Here is an 18113-nt window from a genome sequence, read left to right as displayed (position 1 = left end):
TTAAAACACGATAGTATTCGGATACTCGCCGAAGCAAAGTTGAACAGCATTGAGGATCATATTTTGACAGCAATGGTCGATTGTAAGATATCCGAGGATGAGTTTCTTTTAGTGCTGTCTGAACTCAGCAAATACAACGCAATGAAGCAGGAGATTCGATCAAATTCTCGTAAGACCAGTGGTATTAGCGAAGACGAGAAAAAAACAGTTCATAGAACAGGGGAGGCAACAAGCGCGTCAATTATTCCGTGCCAAAACCAAAGAACTGGTTGGAGATTAGAAATAGATTGCTTACTATCGTTAGATCACATTTAGACAAATGCTAACATAAATATATAATAATTGAGAAAACAATCGAAAAAGCTATTAAATGAAGAGAATTACCACAAGGTTTTTATTATATCAGTGATGTCAAACCAACCAAATACGGTTATCAATTGTTTCTTATCAATTTACAAGAAGAGTGTAGTTATATAGTCTGGTCTCCTAGTAAAATGAACGAAGAACTTAATAAAAATGTTGAATATCGCTTTATTGATAAAAATAATAAAGAATATTTTTATTACCATTTAGGCTCATCTAAAGCAATGATTGGCCCCAGGTATTGGTGGGCTGGAGTCAATTTAACTTAATCTCATGACGATCATTGAATCGCATAATCATTTTGACATAAAAAATGCCACCTGTAGTAGCAGTATAGGTATATAAATCCAGCTCCAGTGAAAGTGGTCCAGAACCCCCATTACCTATACTACTGACCGCATGGGGGACAGCCATCTGTTTTTGCAACACACATAGGGCCTACCCCAGCCAACCAAACCGATCAGCCGACCAGCCAGCCAGGCATTTAACAAAGATATGGAGATGATTAAGAAAAGATAGACAGCTCTGGCTAAGAAGAGTTTCCCGGTCAAGAGACCGTATGGGGGACAGTCATCTCTTTTTGCAACACACACCTACCCAAGCCCACCGTACTGACCAGCCAACCATCCAGACCAGCTGTCCAGCCAACCAGTCAGCCATACAGTAGGCCGGCTGACCAGCTGGGTATAAGCTTGCAAGCTTTTCCCTACTGTGATGTATGGTCAGCTAAATATTCGCTTGGGTCCCAGCAGGGTACCGCAACACCATAGTCCCCAGCTAAGACACCAAATGGTTGCCGCACAGACTCCACGGAAACCCAGCCGACCCCCCAACAGACCGTTAAGACACTGCATGGACACCAAGGTAAACCTGCTGACCATCCAGCCGACCATCCTACCGTATGATCACCATCAACCGACGGTATCCAAGCAAGCCGCACGGACCACACAGGACTGGCCAGCCGACCGAGATGAAGATTACTGTACAGGCTCTGTTATACAAAGGCAGCTATCACAAGCCTCAAGGACCTTAATCACCCGGAATCCTGGATACCAGCGGATAATACCTGCTTCAGGGATTACGGATCTGTCCTTGCTATCCAGATATTCAATGGACATTTGGCGCTTATATCAACTGGTTTGTCACCGGAATCAGACACATCAATCCACCATTACAGACATCATATGAAGGCATACCTGGAGAGACTCCTATTAGGACAGATCAAGTCGGACTCATCCACAGCCTCATAGACACCAGTCAGTGTCACAAATACCAGGAAAGATTCGTTCAAGAGCTGTTTCCAGCCAAACCAAGAGGTGGATAATGTCACTACCAATTTCTGCTCCCAAGACATTCAACAGCAAATTGGGACATGTCACAGACGACGTCAGACAAGATACAAAGGAACGATTCCAATCATCAACTATCAGCCCAGCTGCCAAGGCACATAGATCTTCCCATCCCCTGAAGCATTCCTGGTCTCAAAATATTGCTGTTATTGTACTTAATTGACATGCGTTGATGAGGTAGCAATTTAGGATATGTACTGCATTATACTTGCTTGGGAACATGATGGAATAGTTAAAAGCTATGAAACAGGATGAGTATTGGAAGGTTGCAGTTTTGGAATCAAGAAGTATTTGCTGTTCTACAGATGGTTTCTTGAGGTAGCATTTATCTCCGCTGATAACGTATATGAATCTGTACTTTTGAATGTTGTGTTATGTCTTGCCACGAACCCTTTATACTTAGCCAAGATAGGCACAACAGGGTTGAGCTCACAAGGCCTGTACGTAAGACAACGTGACCGTGTTGTACCGCCAGCGCATATGTCTTGTACTTTACTGGTTTCTTATTCAGCCGAATTTTCTTCATGAGTTGAACTTTCGTTTCAGATGGTCTGAAGTCGGCAATGTCATATATTCCAGTATGGTTGCCTTCAGACTACTCATGTTTGGGGCGACAGTATCTGATTCCCGGACGTTATATTAACTGACGTTATCAATGACAATGACACTGACCTTGTTTAAAATGGGCAATAGCTGATGTTCCAACCAGTCTATGAACACATCACACCCTATAATTTCCTTATGAAAATCACCCAGGTTTTTTTTTCGCCTCGGAAATTAGCACACATCCACCAATAAGCCCCATATCATGGGTTGCGGCGTGCAAAACAATGACACGATTGCATTTACCTGATGGTACTATGGGTGCTTTATTGTCCATCTGCCGATAGCCACATGCAGTCAGTGGAGTGATTCATCAAGGTAAATTATCTGGACGCCCTGACTGTCGTAGTTATGAATGGTCTGGAGGGAATGTGATCTCATAGACATGATAGAATATTTTCCCCTGAAAAGTGCTCGTCATCGCCCCATGCAGTGTATCGAAATCCCATCTCTTGGAGAGCAATAGTTAGTGCAGTCCGGGAAACATTAATTGTATCTTTAATTTCCCCCAAAATTCTACTACAAGTCAGGGTTACCTTCTTCTCATAAAGTTTGTACACTGTACGCCTAATCACCCTGTATCAAAGCTGTCTAATATCCTTTTACGTCACGGTTTTATTTTTGAGACCACCCGTATACCTGTTTTGTTATATTTATCAAACCGAAGACTTGATCGTATGAATTAAAAAACCCATAGCAGTTCATGTTTGGGTAGAGTCCGTTTCAGACTGTGATCATTGCACTTAGAATAAATGTTAACTTCCTGTTTTCGTTCGAATTTCTCTCCTCTCATCTTGTCGATAGGACTGATTGTGACTGAAATACTTCAAACCACAGGTAGGTCAATCGGTAGTTACTCGATATTTCAATAACAACAGTCTGTGAAAAATTATATCCTTTTTTTAACAGGCAAAAATCATTTTTGTAGCATTTCCGACAGTACTTTAAGAAGAAGATTCGTTTCAACAAGTGTCAGTCTTCTCAGGAATCTTTTCGTCAGTCCGACTACAAGAAACGAGGATCCTATCGCCAGAGGTGAACGCAGATTCTGACTTCCTTGCCACCCATTCCAACATTACAGACCCTTTCGACCTGGTTATGTCTATGGACTACGATTTATGCCTTCCGTCTTGCAACATAATGCCGACTCGGGGGCCAGTGGGAGGGCGTCTTTTGTCATATGCAAAAAATTGGTAGCAGATTACGCCCGACCGCTAAGTTCTAGACGTTGTGGCTCATGGATACAAACTGCATTTCAAGAAGTATCCTTTCCTATTGGACGCAGATTTTATCTAGTTGGAGCCAAGCCAGCGGCAGCAGATCTGGCTGTCAGGAAGCTCCTGAAGAAGCAAGCCATTCGGAGACTAACAGAGACAAATAAGATCTAGTAAAATCCTAGATATTTTTTGTATTTGTATACTTATCCTGCATTACTCCTTAATGCATATTACTGCTTGTTCTTGACAGAGAAAAGAGCTGTGTGATGGTCTTTGCTTGAAAAAGTTGTTCCAACTAGCTGAGAGGCCAACCCTATCATGCAGCTCCCATGTGACCAAAGGAAGTGACGTAACAGATCCTCACATTACTCTGGAGTCTGGACATCGAAGGAATTGTGGTGAGGTAGGTCTGACAAGAACTCTCGGTTAGGTCGAGACTGGAATACCGAGCCGTATGCAAGTGGGGCATGAACCTTCTGGTCCAGGGCTTACGCCAGGGGAGGTCGAAAGGTGACTGGCGACGAATGTGTTTGATCGCCAGAACACCTCTCCATGATGGCCAGTAGAGCTCAGTTGCTGTGTAGCGCCATGGTGGAGGCGATTGCCCGGGTCTCATGTGTGTTGTTGGAGCCTGGGGGTCCAATCCTGCGGCCTCGTAGGCCTGGAAAATGAAGGCTCATAGCAAGAGGGTGATCGTGTTGTGGCTACCTTCCGCTTGCGAGGTCACAGCTCTATGGCATTCCTTGGATCGTCTGATGGAGCAACAGAGTGCTCTAACCGGATATAGACGGAGCTCTAGTTCATCTACCGCTCGCACAATCAAAGAAAGGGGAGGGATGAGGAACGATCTATCTGGCTGTCATGGGAATTGATTCTTGGCGAAGCAGTCCCAGCACAGTCCAAGCTGCACGGCTCCGTGTGTTCCATGCACAAAGCGGACGTGTGTGACGTCCATGCGGGTAGCTCAATGACAAGGACTGCTGTGGCAAGCGCCAGTAGGAAGACCATTTGTTCATCAGATTGAAGGATGATGTTGCTTCGAGTGGCTCGAAGGCCACGTCTCTCAGCGAGTTGTGAATGACATTCAAGCCCCAAGCTGGTGTACGAGATTTCGCCTTTTGGTCTTCCAGCCTGAATGAGCGGAGCAGAGCCTGTAGTTCCGGGATTTACGTCATGCGCCGATCTTCCGGAACTGCCAGGACAGAGTTGAGCGCCACAAGGTAGGTCATTATGGTACTGCCCTTGAGCTTATGCTTGTGACGCAGATCGAGCATGAACTGAGCCAGGAATTGAGGCGATGCAGATGTGGGATCTTGTTGCTTGCCCCTGCAAAAGCTGTCAGCAGATTTGGCCAATCTGGAAGTGGCAGTGGGTTGGCGTCGGACAGCTCTCTGAGGTCGACGAACCAAGCTCTCACTGGCCACCAGGGCGTGACCAAAGTCAAATCGAGGTTCTGTGTCGATCTGCCCTTCTGGACGACTTTTGGAAGGAGTACAAGTGGCGGAAAAGCGTATATTTTTAGTCCTACCCCGGGGACATTGAAAGCGTCGACTGCCCAAGCCAGTGGATCCAGGACCTGAGATATGTAGGTCGGAATCTGGTAGTTTTGGCTGGTGGCGAATAGGTCTATGTTGGTGAGACCGTGGTCTCGACAAACAAGAGCGAAGGCGTCAGGGTGAAGCTTCCACTCTGTGGGAGCGACTTTGCCTGGCCGAGATAGAGCATCCACTATGTGTTGAACCTGGAACTGAATCAACCAGGTGAAGCAATTGGAACGTCTGTTCCTTGGTTCCGTAAGCACCATATGACGGTTATGTTGTCCGTTGAGATGGAGAGCCAGGCATGTCTGAGGGCCTGCTTCCAGTGAGAGATGGCCAAGATAATTGCCTCCAGTTTGAGGTTGTTGATGTGCCATAGGCGCTGATCGGCAGACCACAGCCTGAGGCGATCTGTCCCTTCAGGTGTGTGCCCCATCACTGCATGGGCACGTCTACGAATAGAGTGGTTGTAAGCCCTGTCAAGCAGACGCCGCCTAAGACATTTGATTCCACCGTCCACCCCCGGAGATGCTGCTTGAGATGTTCCAGGAGGACGATGGAACATCTGAACTGGGCGCAGTTTGAGCCTTCCTCTGTAAGTCAAGTCCTGCACTGAGGTTAGGAGGCCAAGGAGGACTTGCCATTGGCGCAGAGTGCGTGGTAGGTGGAGAGCTGGAGTCAGGTGCGCCTGCATGCGCTCCCACCTGTCTCTGGGTACGGGGAAGAGATCGAGGTCCATCAGGAAGAGGCCCCCGATGAACTGAATGCGATTTGAGGGTGTCAACTCTGACTTCCTGAGGTTGATCTTCCACCCCAATAGGTACAGGAGCCATGGGGTGAAGTCCCTGTGGCGCAGTAGAGTGACGGTGTCCCAATGATTCAGGAGACAGTCGTCTATGTATGCCTCGAACTGAATGTCCCGGAGATGGAGGTACGAGGCTATCGGCTTGGTAAGCCGTGTGAGTAGCCACAGTGCCGAAGAAAATCCAAATGGGGGAACCGCGTGTATAACCTCTATCGCTTTCTTGTCCAGCAGCCCCAAGATGTACTGGCTTAGTACTGGCTTGGTAGCTGCTGTTGAGTAGGGGGTAGGTGGCTATGGGCGACGACGTGAGCGGCGGGTCGTCTATAAGCGCTAGCTTGTACCCATGTCGGAGGATGTTGGTGACATATGGGTCCCCCAGGATCTCACAGTTCTGCCAGAACCGACCCAGTCTCCCACGTTCTGGAGTGTCGACTATTCACTTGAAGTCCCTGTGGTCGGTGTTACCCAACTTGGAAGGGCCGCGGCTGGACTGGTATGGGCCGCGGCGGGACTGGTATGCGCCCGGTGCCTTGCCTTTTCCTCTGCCTCTGCCCTGAGAGGTTGAGGTGGTGCTGCGTCACTTGGGCTTGAGGGTGTTGCAGCTGGTATGAGCCAGACTGGGACCCCTCAGCAAAGGCTGGCTGTGACACCCTAGTCAGGGTCTTGAGAGCTGTCTGTTCTTGGGCGAAGGCTAAGACTCGGGATCAAGTCATTGATGTACAGCAACAGGCTTCTGGTCGAGTGGTTGCAGTGTAACGCATAAGCAATCATGCAAGCCAGTTTGTAAAAATACACTGCACGTATCCTGTTGACCTGATTACGGTCGATGATGTTTACAGTCGTAGTTCTTGACATGTGACATGCCAGTCATCCTGCGCAGTAAACTGTAACCCCTTATGCTGAGTGGACTAGATCAAGCTCCACACACGGCCAATCCCCTGTGAACCCTGTGGTTGACAGACCAGTGGTGTGTCTGACTTCTGAGTAGGAACTGTGACACTGCCAGTGTAGGGGCAAGTTGATCCCCATGATAAGAGTGACAACTGGTCCAGTGTTGTAAACGATGACCCAGTTGGGTACCCGGAAGCATATGACGATTCTGTTGAACACCGAATCGGTCATTGGGTTGTGATCGTCAACTGTAGTCCAGACAATATCTACCAGACGCCGTAGTTAGGGAAATCTTTGAGTGTAGGTTCGCTTTCTCCGAGGAAACGTTCAACCAAAGTTGATAGATGAGGAGAATTGGCGGGAGATTTCCACAGAACCGTCACCACGAGGTAAGGCGCTTCCAGGATCCTGGGAAGTGTTCGAGCGTTGTTGTATGGATGCCAAACAAGTGTCCGTGTTGGAGCGCCGTTGTATGGACGCCAATCAAGTGTCCGTGTTGGAGCGCCGTTGTATGGATGCCAATCAAGTGTCCGTGTTGCAGCGCCGTTGTATTGACACCTATCAAGTGTCCAGCGACCACTCTGGTCTCAGTAGGTAGTTGGCCCTGGGGATCTGACAATCTCATAGGCCTGTAGAATGAGAGCACATAGCCACAAGGATATCGTGGAATGGCTAATCGTCTGTCTGCGTGGTTGTCCCGGGTGTGCGTCTGTAGAGGCGCACTTAGGAGAGGCGCAAGGATAGGCGCAATCAGAGACGCTAGGCTAGACGCTGTTATGGACGCTGTAGACAGTGCTTTTGTAAAGGCATCTGTATAGTTGTCTGACGAGGCACTGGCCACTGTATTGGCGCTGTTTAATGGAAAGGCGCTATCTGTATAGGCGCTAGTAGAGGCGTCTGCAGAGGCGCTGTGGATGGTGCTTGTAGATGCGTCTGTATAGGCGCTGGGGCAATAGGCGTCGGCGTCTGTTGTATGGCCCGCAAGTACTGGTTGTACTTGAGGAGAGGGGCATCCATCATAGGCGTCTGGGCCGTAGGCAGGGCGCCTGTTGGGCGCCATGCGTCTGGTGGACTGGATAGGCGCCGTTAAGATAGACACAGTAGTGGTCGTCAGGGAGCTCTTGGTAGAGTGAGTGAGTGTGGTTTTACGCCGCTTTTAGCAATATTCCAGCAATATCACGGCGGGGGACACCAGAAATGTTCTTCACACATTGTACCCATGTCGGGAATCGAACCCGGGTCTTCGGCGTAGCGTGCGAACGCTTTAACCACTAGGCTACCCAACCGCCCCCTCTGGGTAGAGACTGAGACCATGGGAACGACATTATGGTATTAATGAAGGTCGGGGAGTTGTTGTACGAGATAGCCAATCTGGTTGTGGGCGTATACTCTGATAAGTCAGACATCTGGTGCCAGTATTTTCCTGTTGCGTTCTCTGTTTCCTGGACATATGGAGGTACTGTCTGAAGCTGTGAGGGTAAGCAGAGACAGTCTGTACATCTGTGACCCTGGTGACATTTAGATGTACAAAACAGTCACAGGGGGTGGGGATCCCACGCCGACATATTACACTGGCACTTTGAGCATGAGGGCATGATATCTGCAATGAAGCAGTGTCAAATCACAATGCATCCCCTCTCGATTATGTATGCTATAATTTGTTTATTCCACTGTGTGGGTTTATAAAACAATTATTACGACAAACGTAAGACAACATACAAAACGAAGACAAAATACTTGTGAGGGTATGCCAGTGGTGGGGTACAAAGCAAGAAGAAATTAGAACGCAAGTCAGTTAATACTGTGCAGGACGAATTACATGTCACATATCAAGACCGACTCTAAACATCTTCGACCGTAATCAGGTAAACTGACCAAGTGGGATCGATGCAGTCTATATGTACAGACTGGCTTGCATGATCGTTTATGCGTAACACTACAACCACTTGACAAGATGCCTGTCACTGTACATCAATGTGGTCGACTCACAAACTACAGTGGACATCCGATGCCTGCACGCACAGTAAACGAGACACCATGCACCATCGTCACTCGATATAACAACTGGAATGCTTATGCGAAGCTCAAGGGATGGAAACAATTCGTATCATACGATCTTTCAGGCCAAGGAACCTTTTTTATATTCAATCTGTCCTACACGATACATTATTGAATTCTTCCCACGACCGTTCCTCGATACAGAATGGGTGCGCCTATGTGTCTAACAGGGATTTGGCATTGGTTAGCTGACAACACAGTTTTCCACATTTCGTCATGTCCCGACATGAGGGGAGAATTAACTAAAGTGGACGCGTACGAGCTGTCTCCATCAGTTGTCGGATGGAAGCGAGACATATTCCCAGGAACTGAACATCCTTGCCCACAGCCTTTCAGGCCAAGGGAGAATAGTGGCAACAGAATGGACCTTACATCCCCAGATCTTTGCTTGGATAACAATATTATGGGACACACCACACCTAGATCATTTGCCACCGGCAAGAACCATCAACTCCAGTTTATGTCAGCCCAGTTCCTGTCCCAAGGGCTCACCAGATCAATGCGCTATCGAAGGATTGGTTGGATCTATTTGAATAAACATTCCCACCATGGTCTTTCCTAGACAAGGTCATCCAGAAAGTGGAGAAGACGAATTGCATGATAATCCTGATAGCACCAATCTAGACAAGCAAAACGGGGTTCCCCAGATTATTAAGTCTACTAATGGAAGAACCTCACCAGTTACCTCTCCATCAAGATCTGTTTACGACAGCCCAAGTGAAATGATCGATCATTCGTCTCACATGTGTGTTATGTAGCCGGGCGTGGTGTCATGTGTCCAGCCACTGGGCTGCTAGTCAAAACATGAGGCAGTTCTTGAAGATGATGATGATTTTATTCTTTTGTAGTAGATGGTGGGAGGGAAGCTGTAAACAAGAGTCCTCCCTCCATAAAGAGTTCATGCAGAATATGTTATAATTTAATTTAAGCCAAAAGGAAACAGATTAATTTATAGGGATATGTTGGGGAGCACATGGTTGAAGACCATGTGCTCAATTAATGTAACACAAAATGTGTGAGCTGGCAAACATTTAGATATAACAAATTAAATAATAATGCAATTAAATATATTTTACTTTAATGATAAGCTGTGATACCCTTTCTATGAATATAATTGTTTCTAAAGCAGGATGGAAAGAGATAAGAATATTGAAATGTTTCTCACCTGTAAACAAGAGTCCTCCCTCCATAAAGAGTTCATGCAGAATGCATGAGGAGGGCAGGTGAGAAAGGAAGTTTAAAGAAGTGGACCAAAGGGCCAATCAGAAGAAAGGTAGCATCTGACAGATATTAAAGGAAGTCAAGATGCTTCAGTCACATAAAGTGGTGGACATATCTAAAAATAGATAGGGGGAAGTCCAGGTGAAGCTGGAGAAATTACAGAGGCTGCAAAAGGGTATCAGGTTGGTGTTAGTTGGCTGACATTCAACTGCAGACAAGGACAACATATAATGAACACAGAATGAAGTGATGGTGATAATAGATGAACATGTATATATATATATGTATAGAACGAATCTAAGGGGGTTATAAGTGGGTGGTACTTATGTGGCTATAACTCATTCAGAGTTAGCACCACCACCCGGCTACATACACCCCCACTTTGGGAAATGGCGACCTCGCCATTAAATAGCGGCAATGTATAATTACATCCTCACACCCAGACACTTTGTTTTACAACAAACTGCCCATCTGTCATCCACTTTGGCTTTGTTCGGGTTCGTCCAACTCGCCGAGGTGGTGGCTGTGGAGTTGACGGTCCTGAGCCAGGGATAGAACTGGTTGTTGCAGTTGGTGCTGGTGTGGATGGTGAAACTACGGGTGACACACTTGCAAATGGGGGGCTGATTGGTGGCAGTGCTGACACTGGGGATGATACCGACACTGGAGAAGGAGAACTCTCAATATCCATGTTGGTTGTTGAGATCTCCAGTGTTGTGTCAGTACTTGTGTCCTTAAGCTCGCCAGAAGATGGTGTTGAAGTAGTAGCAGTCGTCGTCGATGTCGATGGTGTGCGCCGTGGCCTGGGTATGGGCTGACCATTCGTACCAATGGGAAGGAGTAGATTACGGTGGAGTACACGACATTCTCTGGTTCCTTCCTTATGAACTTTAAACACAGGAATGTCGGCATGAGGTTGAGAATCAACCACGTAATACTCCTCTTCCCACCGGTTAGCCAGTTTTTGCTTCCCACGTATGTTGGCGTTACGCACCAATACAACGTCACCAACCTTGAGTGTGGCTCCGCGTGCCTTAAGATTATAGGCTTTGCGTTGTTTAGCCTGAGCCCTTTCAAGGTTTGCAGCTGCAAGCTCATAGGCAGTGTGTAATTTGCGCTCTAGATCAGCAGCAAACCGCGTATAAGCTGGTGATGAAATATTGGCCAGTGATGTACCAAAAGCAGCGTCAACAGGCAGCCTAGGTTGTCTGCCAAACATGAGGAAGTAGGGAGTGAACCCCGTTGACTCATGGAGGGAACAGTTATAGGTGATCTTTCCACTTTGCCTTTTGCTGCTCCTCCAGAGTGCCGAGCATCCCTAAGAGCGTCCGATTAAACCGCTCACATAGACCATTACCCATTGGATGATACGGAGTGGTCCGCGTTTTGAGAATACCCAATATGCTGCACAGCTGTTTGATGATATCACTCTCAAAGTTCCGGCCTTGATCAGAGTGCAACTTCTCTGGAATGCGATAGTGAACAATGAAGTGATCAAACAGTACTTTGGCTGTAGTACGTGCCGTTTGGTTGCGAGTGGGAATGGCAACAGCATATTTGGTGAAATGGTCCGTAATGACCAGGATATTCTCATAACCACCAGAGGAGGGCTCCAAGCTGAGATAGTCCATGCACACCAACTCCATAGGTTGAGTGGTTTGGATGCTAACTAATGGTGCACGCTCAGTTTGGTTAGGAGCTTTACGAAGTATACACCTCTGGCAGCAGCGAATCCTTTTCTCCACATCTGTGATCATTCCCGGCCAGTAAAACCGTGTCTGGAGAAGAGCCACGGTCCTGTCCCTACCAAGATGTCCCATGCCGTCATGTAGATGGGTAATGACCTCATCTCTTTTAGACTGAGGAACAATCAATTGATAGTAGGGTACTACACCATCTGAAAGTTGTTGCCTGTGGAGATGGCCATCTTTGACAGTGAGTGAGTCCCACTGCCTGAGAATGGATGCAGTGTCCCGGTCCATGTATTTGAGAGCCTCCTTGGTTGGACGCGTACCATTACGGATGAGTTCCAAAATCGAACAGATTGAGGAATCAGCTTGCTGATATGTTCTCATCCGTTGGCTAGCGACAACGTCAGAAGGTTCCATACCTTCGACCGCCAACATACAATTCATCACCTCCTGATTGAGGGAGAGTGTCTCCACGGCACATGATGAGATGAGTTGCCCATTACAGAGAGCAGACACACTTTGAATGTCCATGGACTCACGCGGCAACCTGGACAAAGCATCTGCATCAACATTCCTTGCACCCGGAACATACTCAAGGGAGAAGTCATAAGTAGCAAGTTCTGCGAGCCAGCGATGCCCAGTTGCATCCAACTTAGCAGAAGTTAGGACATACGTGAGGGGATTATTGTCAGTCTTTACAGTGAATGAGTTGCCATACAAGTAATCATGAAATTTCTTGGTGACAGCCCATTTTAGAGCCAAAAACTCTAACTTATGAGCAGGGTAATTGCGCTCGGCTTTGCTGAGACTGCGACTTGCATAGGCAATCACTCGCCTTTGATTGTCTTGGGATTGGTACAGTACTGCACCCAAGCCATCCCAACTTGCATCGATGTGCAATTCAAAGGGCAGAGTGAAATCAGCAAAAGCCAAAACGGGAGCACAAGAAAGCCTGCTAATAAGCTCCCTGAAAGCTGACTGTTGAGCATCCCCCCATACAAATGGTTGGTTTGACTTGATCTTGCGCTTGGATCTCCCGCCATGACCAGCAAGCAAACTGGTTAGTGGCTTGGCAACTTTAGCGTAGTCTGGAACAAAACGTCTAAAGTAGCCGGAGAATCCAAGAAAACGACGAACATCTTCGACATTACGTGGAATTGGCCAGGTCTTCAATACTTCAATCTTCTCAGGGTCTGTTTTGATACCCTCCTCGGAGATTACGTGACCTAGGTACTTAACGGAGGTCTGCAAGAATTGGCATTTTGACGGCTTTAGCTTGAGCCCGTTCTTGCGCAATCTTTGAAAGATTGCTCGTAATCTCTCAAGATGCTCATCAAAGGTCTTAGAAAACACAATGATGTCATCGAGATAAATGAGGCATTGGAGAAGATGAATGTGGCCAATACACCTCTCCATCAGGCGTTGGAAAGTAGCTGGAGCATTTGTCAGTCCAAAGGGCATAGAGTTACACTCGTAAAACCCAAGTGGGCCAACAGTAAAGTCAGTACGGGCCTTGTGCTCCTCATCCACTTCGACTTGCCAATATCCACTCTTAAGGTCAAGACAAGAGAAGTATTTTGCCCCGTGTAAAGCATCAAGAGTTTCCTCTATCCTTGGTAGAGCATATGAATCTCGAATTGTGCGACTGTTCAATTTTCTAAAGTCAATACAGAAGCGCAGACTCGAGTCATGTTTGCGAACCAGGACAACAGGCGAGGCATATGGACTAGCAGATGGACGGATAACTTTAGCATCTAACATCTGCTTTATATGGTCCTTGACCTCTTGATACATCGAGGGCGGAATACGTCTATGTCTTTCCTTAAATGGAGTCTCATCTGTGAGTTCTATTCGATGGGTGACCAAGTCAGTATGTCCCATGTCCATATCAGACTTGCTAAACACATCGTCAAACTCATTCAGTAGAGAGCGCAATTGAGTTATTTCATCTGGAGTGTGATTATCACCCAGAGAGTCCAGTTCAAATAACTCTTTTGGTAGTTTGGTAGGTACAGAGCCAGTATTACTGACGCCATCCTCAGGGGATAAGCCGTCCAACACAGTAACTTGTTCCAAATGACAAAGTACTGTTTTGGCTGGAATTGTCACAGCCTTGGTTGACGGGTTAGCGACCTCAACCTTGACCCGTGTTGTTGAGTGGGTAGACTGAAACCCAACAACACCAGTAACGAGGGTAAGTGAACCAGGAAGAACGGACTGTGTGGCACAAAACTCCATACCAATCTGTGGAGCACTACCCCTGCAAATACCTGTTATAATCTGGTTGCAAGACGGGGGTATGGTTATAGATTTAGTTGTCCGCACATTCTCAGTTCGGTTCAGGTCATTCCAACGCCTACTGAGCCACTGAATAGCCATGGTCCAAGGAGAAGAACTCCTAGATACCCTGTCACCAGGGTTGCTTTCACAAGCAGCACGCAGGACATTGGTCCCCAGGATAAGAGGTACCTGAGAGGTGAAGTCGGTAGTGGGCACCACAAGAATGAGTGCGGGTACCTCCATCACTTGACCCATGAAGTCAGGAGGTATAGCAATCCTAGCCTCAACATACCCCAAATAGGGTAGCTTGGCTCCCCCAGCTCCATGCACCTCTAGTAATGAGCTGATTTGGTGGAGTGGCAAGTGAGGGAGGTAAGCTCTGTAGAAGTTTTCAAAGATAGTGGTGACCATTGAACCAGTATCTATCAAAACATCACAGGCATGCTCCTCTACCTTCACATGCGCAATGTTTGGGTGCCCAACTAAATTGGAAGGCACCTTTCGTTGAGCGCTTTGGTTAGAGTCCTCAGACCGCTCCATAACTGGGACTCTTAGAAGTTTAAAGCAGGGCAATGCTGGTGACCCCTTTTGAGCCCTGGCCTTCCACAATCAAAACAGAAAACTGATGATTGTTGTGGAGGGGGTTTATCACCGACCTGCTTTACTAAAGGTTTATTTGTCTGGGCACCTCTGTAGGGAGCTTGGCCTTGACTCCTGGTGGGTGGTTTGTAAGAGGAGGCTTGAGCAGACCTGAGCTCAAGAGAGTGAACTTTGTCCCCGATAGACTTTAGACTCTTATCAAGGTCTTTAAGCCTAGAGAGCACATCCTCCATCTCCCGACCACATGGTACAGTAGTGGTAACGGGACACTGATGTGCCTCCTTAGGGGTAAGCAGTTCCTCCTCCACCCGACGTACAGCAAGCAGCAGTTGGCTGTACTCGAGACCAGAGTCAAAGTGATGACGAGTTGCCTGCTTCAAAGCATCCTGGGACAACCCCATCCAGAAACGGCTTCGAAGCAAGGTCATGGCAGCATTTGGTGGGAGCATTCCTGAGACTTCGATCTTTGAGATCAAGTCACGAAGTCTACAACTCCAAGCTGCAGCAGACTCGTTTATTTCCTGGCGAGCTGTGTAAAAGCGCTCCATGAGCGTCTCGCCAGGCATCACATTGCCAAAGACAATGTCCAACTGCTCTAAGGCAGAATCAAGGGTTGCCTCAGCAGGGAAACCACTGAGAAGATCTGCAGCAGAACCCTTGGCTGCTCTCCGCATGGCATTGAATATGGTGGTGTCAGAGTGAGCATTTTAACGTCGACACCCCAATATTTCAAGGCGCCACTGACTATATTTCACATCACCCTTTGCCCTATCCCCTGAAAATGTTGACAACCGGGGACTTGGTGCATTGATTATTGGCATGTACGAGGTGTGTGATATTGGCATAGTGGAATGCGGAGTTGCCAGGAACTGACTAGGCTGAGCAGTTGGAGTGTACCCAGGGTATAGAATGGGCATGGGTACATGTCTGTTGGACCAAGCCTCATTTGGTGCCCCAGTCGGACGTGTAATGACACGCGACTGCTGTGAGTAAGGGGTTGATGAACCCTGGGATTGATTATAGCTAAAGAGTGACCCGTAGGGCCTAGGCAAAGATTTCGGCAATTCTATCCTAGGGCTATGGTCTTGTGGGGGTATTGTCCGCTGGGAAGGCTCCATGGGTGACCATATATCAGACAACAAAGGAGATCCCAGAGGTGAATGTGTTAGCAGTGACGGTAGCCCAGGTGTATATGGTTGGGGAACAACCCTTTGGCTATCCACAGGAGGTGGAGGCACATGTGCACATCTCCAGACCCAACATCAGCTACATAAGTGGTCTGAGGTGGATGTGGATTAGCGTCATCTGCTAGACGGTAGAGTAAACTAGTACGGACTAAGGGATCAAGCTGATGGATGAAATCCGCAACCTGATCAACCTGTGATCTAACATCACTGTCCGACTGAGCCATGATGTGTATGATAATACAAGTATGACAAACTTCCAAAAAGGCAACAAGGATCCTATACGTTGGGACCCAACAACAATATTATGAACCGAGGCGATCGCAAAGTGCAAAAACTCCTAAGTATTAGGAAACCAAGTGCAGGGCTCCTACAAAAGCAAGGATACAAGATGGACTATGGTGTGATATGGGTAGACTTACAACTGCGGGGAACTAACCACTACCCCAGGTAAGCAACAAAGTTCAGTAACAATGCAAGTAGCCAAACAACAATCAGGATGTAGTCACCTGAAGGACAACTTATGCATGTACTGAGGTCAGGTAAAATGAAACACTAGCCAGATGATCCCAATGGAAATGAAATAATCAAGCAAGCAAAGGCTACGGTGTGAGACTAACCTGGCAACAACTACAAAGTCATCCCAGATACAAGAAGTAACTGCAAGTACTACAGACCAGACAACCACCGGAAATAAGTCAAGATGCAGCAATAACTGAGTTGTACATACAGAAAGTAAATGTAACAGTAGATACTGACTGAACTCCACTGTCACATATGTAACTTACATATGAGGGGAAACTATACAAATATCTCACATCACAGATATACTGTTCCTTGAGATAATAGATATGCAATTGAGGGAAATACTGAGGACCTAATCACTGATGGTGTTCAAATATTTCAAACAGAAGATCTGATATGACTGATGATAGTGATGAAGCCTATAATGGGATATGGTATATGATGAAATGAAGAAACAACACAAGACAAGACAAAATACTTATGGTAAACATGTTAGTGGTTTGCTGAAGAGAGATATGTCCACACGGAAGGAAAGACATCAGAAACAGCATGGAAAAAGAAGTACTGAGGATAGAGTCTGACACAGGTAAAGTAAGAAGGGTATCAATGCAAATATCAAAAGTATTGACAGAAAATATATCAAGTAAAAAAAAAACAACTTTGGATTTTGAAATTGAACTGTTTAAGTTAAATGTTAAATAATTTCAAATATAAATTTGGAATCAAAGTCAAATAATTACCAACTACACTTAATATTAACCTGAAATTTTGATCAGTGGTGAAATTTTGAATAGATATGAACTCCAATTAATTTTTCAGAATAAACTTGTCAGCGAGATGAAAATGAATCTATACTATATATATATATAATTTAAATAAACACTGTAGACATAGAAATGTGGTTGAAATAGAATTTGTACTATAATATAATCAATACTCTGTAAAAGTCAATAGGATTATAAATTTCAAACAAATATAAACATGATAAACATATAATATATATCACAGGATAAATAGAAATATACACGGTGGATCACAAATGTCTCGATAGTCAGGCTCAAAAGTCAATGTCCTGAATTTGTGAAACACAAAAAATCAAAAGTCACAAGGTCCATACACTTCATGAAACAATGAGGAATGAACTATTCATTCACATAAGTGTATAAGATGTCCTTGGAAACTGCATGAACTCTTCTATGTTGAATTCCATCTAATGAATGATGAACTGCCTCTTCTCACTGTACAAGTGATGGTGCTGATGAAACTAGCAGCCCCACGTTGGGCGCCATTTTGTAGCCGGGCGTGGTGTCATGTGTCCAGCCACTGGGCTGCTAGTCAAAACATGAGGCAGTTCTTGAAGATGATGATGATTTTATTCTTTTGGAGTAGATGGTGGGAGGGAAGCTGTAAACAAGAGTCCTCCCTCCATAAAGAGTTCATGCAGAATATGTTATAATTTAATTTAAGCCAAAAGGAAACAGATTAATTTATAGGGATATGTTGGGGAGCACATGGTTGAAGACCATGTGCTCAATTAATGTAACACAAAATGTGTGAGCTGGCAAACATTTAGATATAACAAATTAAATAATAATGCAATTAAATATATTTTACTTTAATGATAAGCTGTGATACCCTTTCTATGAATATAATTGTTTCTAAAGCAGGATGGAAAGAGATAAGAATATTGAAATGTTTCTCACCTGTAAACAAGAGTCCTCCCTCCATAAAGAGTTCATGCAGAATGCATGAGGAGGGCAGGTGAGAAAGGAAGTTTAAAGAAGTGGA

At 46.0% G+C, this 18113-nt stretch overlaps 1 protein-coding gene across 1 annotated transcript in view; it reads left to right on the top strand.

The window, feature by feature from the left end:
• Positions 1-18113, top strand: part of LOC124150005 (tyrosine-protein kinase receptor torso-like) — a 534068-nt gene that overhangs the window by 143193 nt on the left and 372762 nt on the right. The gene's annotated exons all lie outside the window — the stretch shown is intronic.

This window comes from Haliotis rufescens, unplaced genomic scaffold, assembly GCF_023055435.1.
Source record: "Haliotis rufescens isolate VD_foot unplaced genomic scaffold, xgHalRufe1.0.p SCAF_12, whole genome shotgun sequence".
Taxonomy (NCBI): domain Eukaryota; kingdom Metazoa; phylum Mollusca; class Gastropoda; order Lepetellida; family Haliotidae; genus Haliotis; species Haliotis rufescens.
The sequence above is the reverse complement of the archived record's forward strand: the minus strand, read 5'-3'. Positions and strand labels throughout refer to the sequence as shown.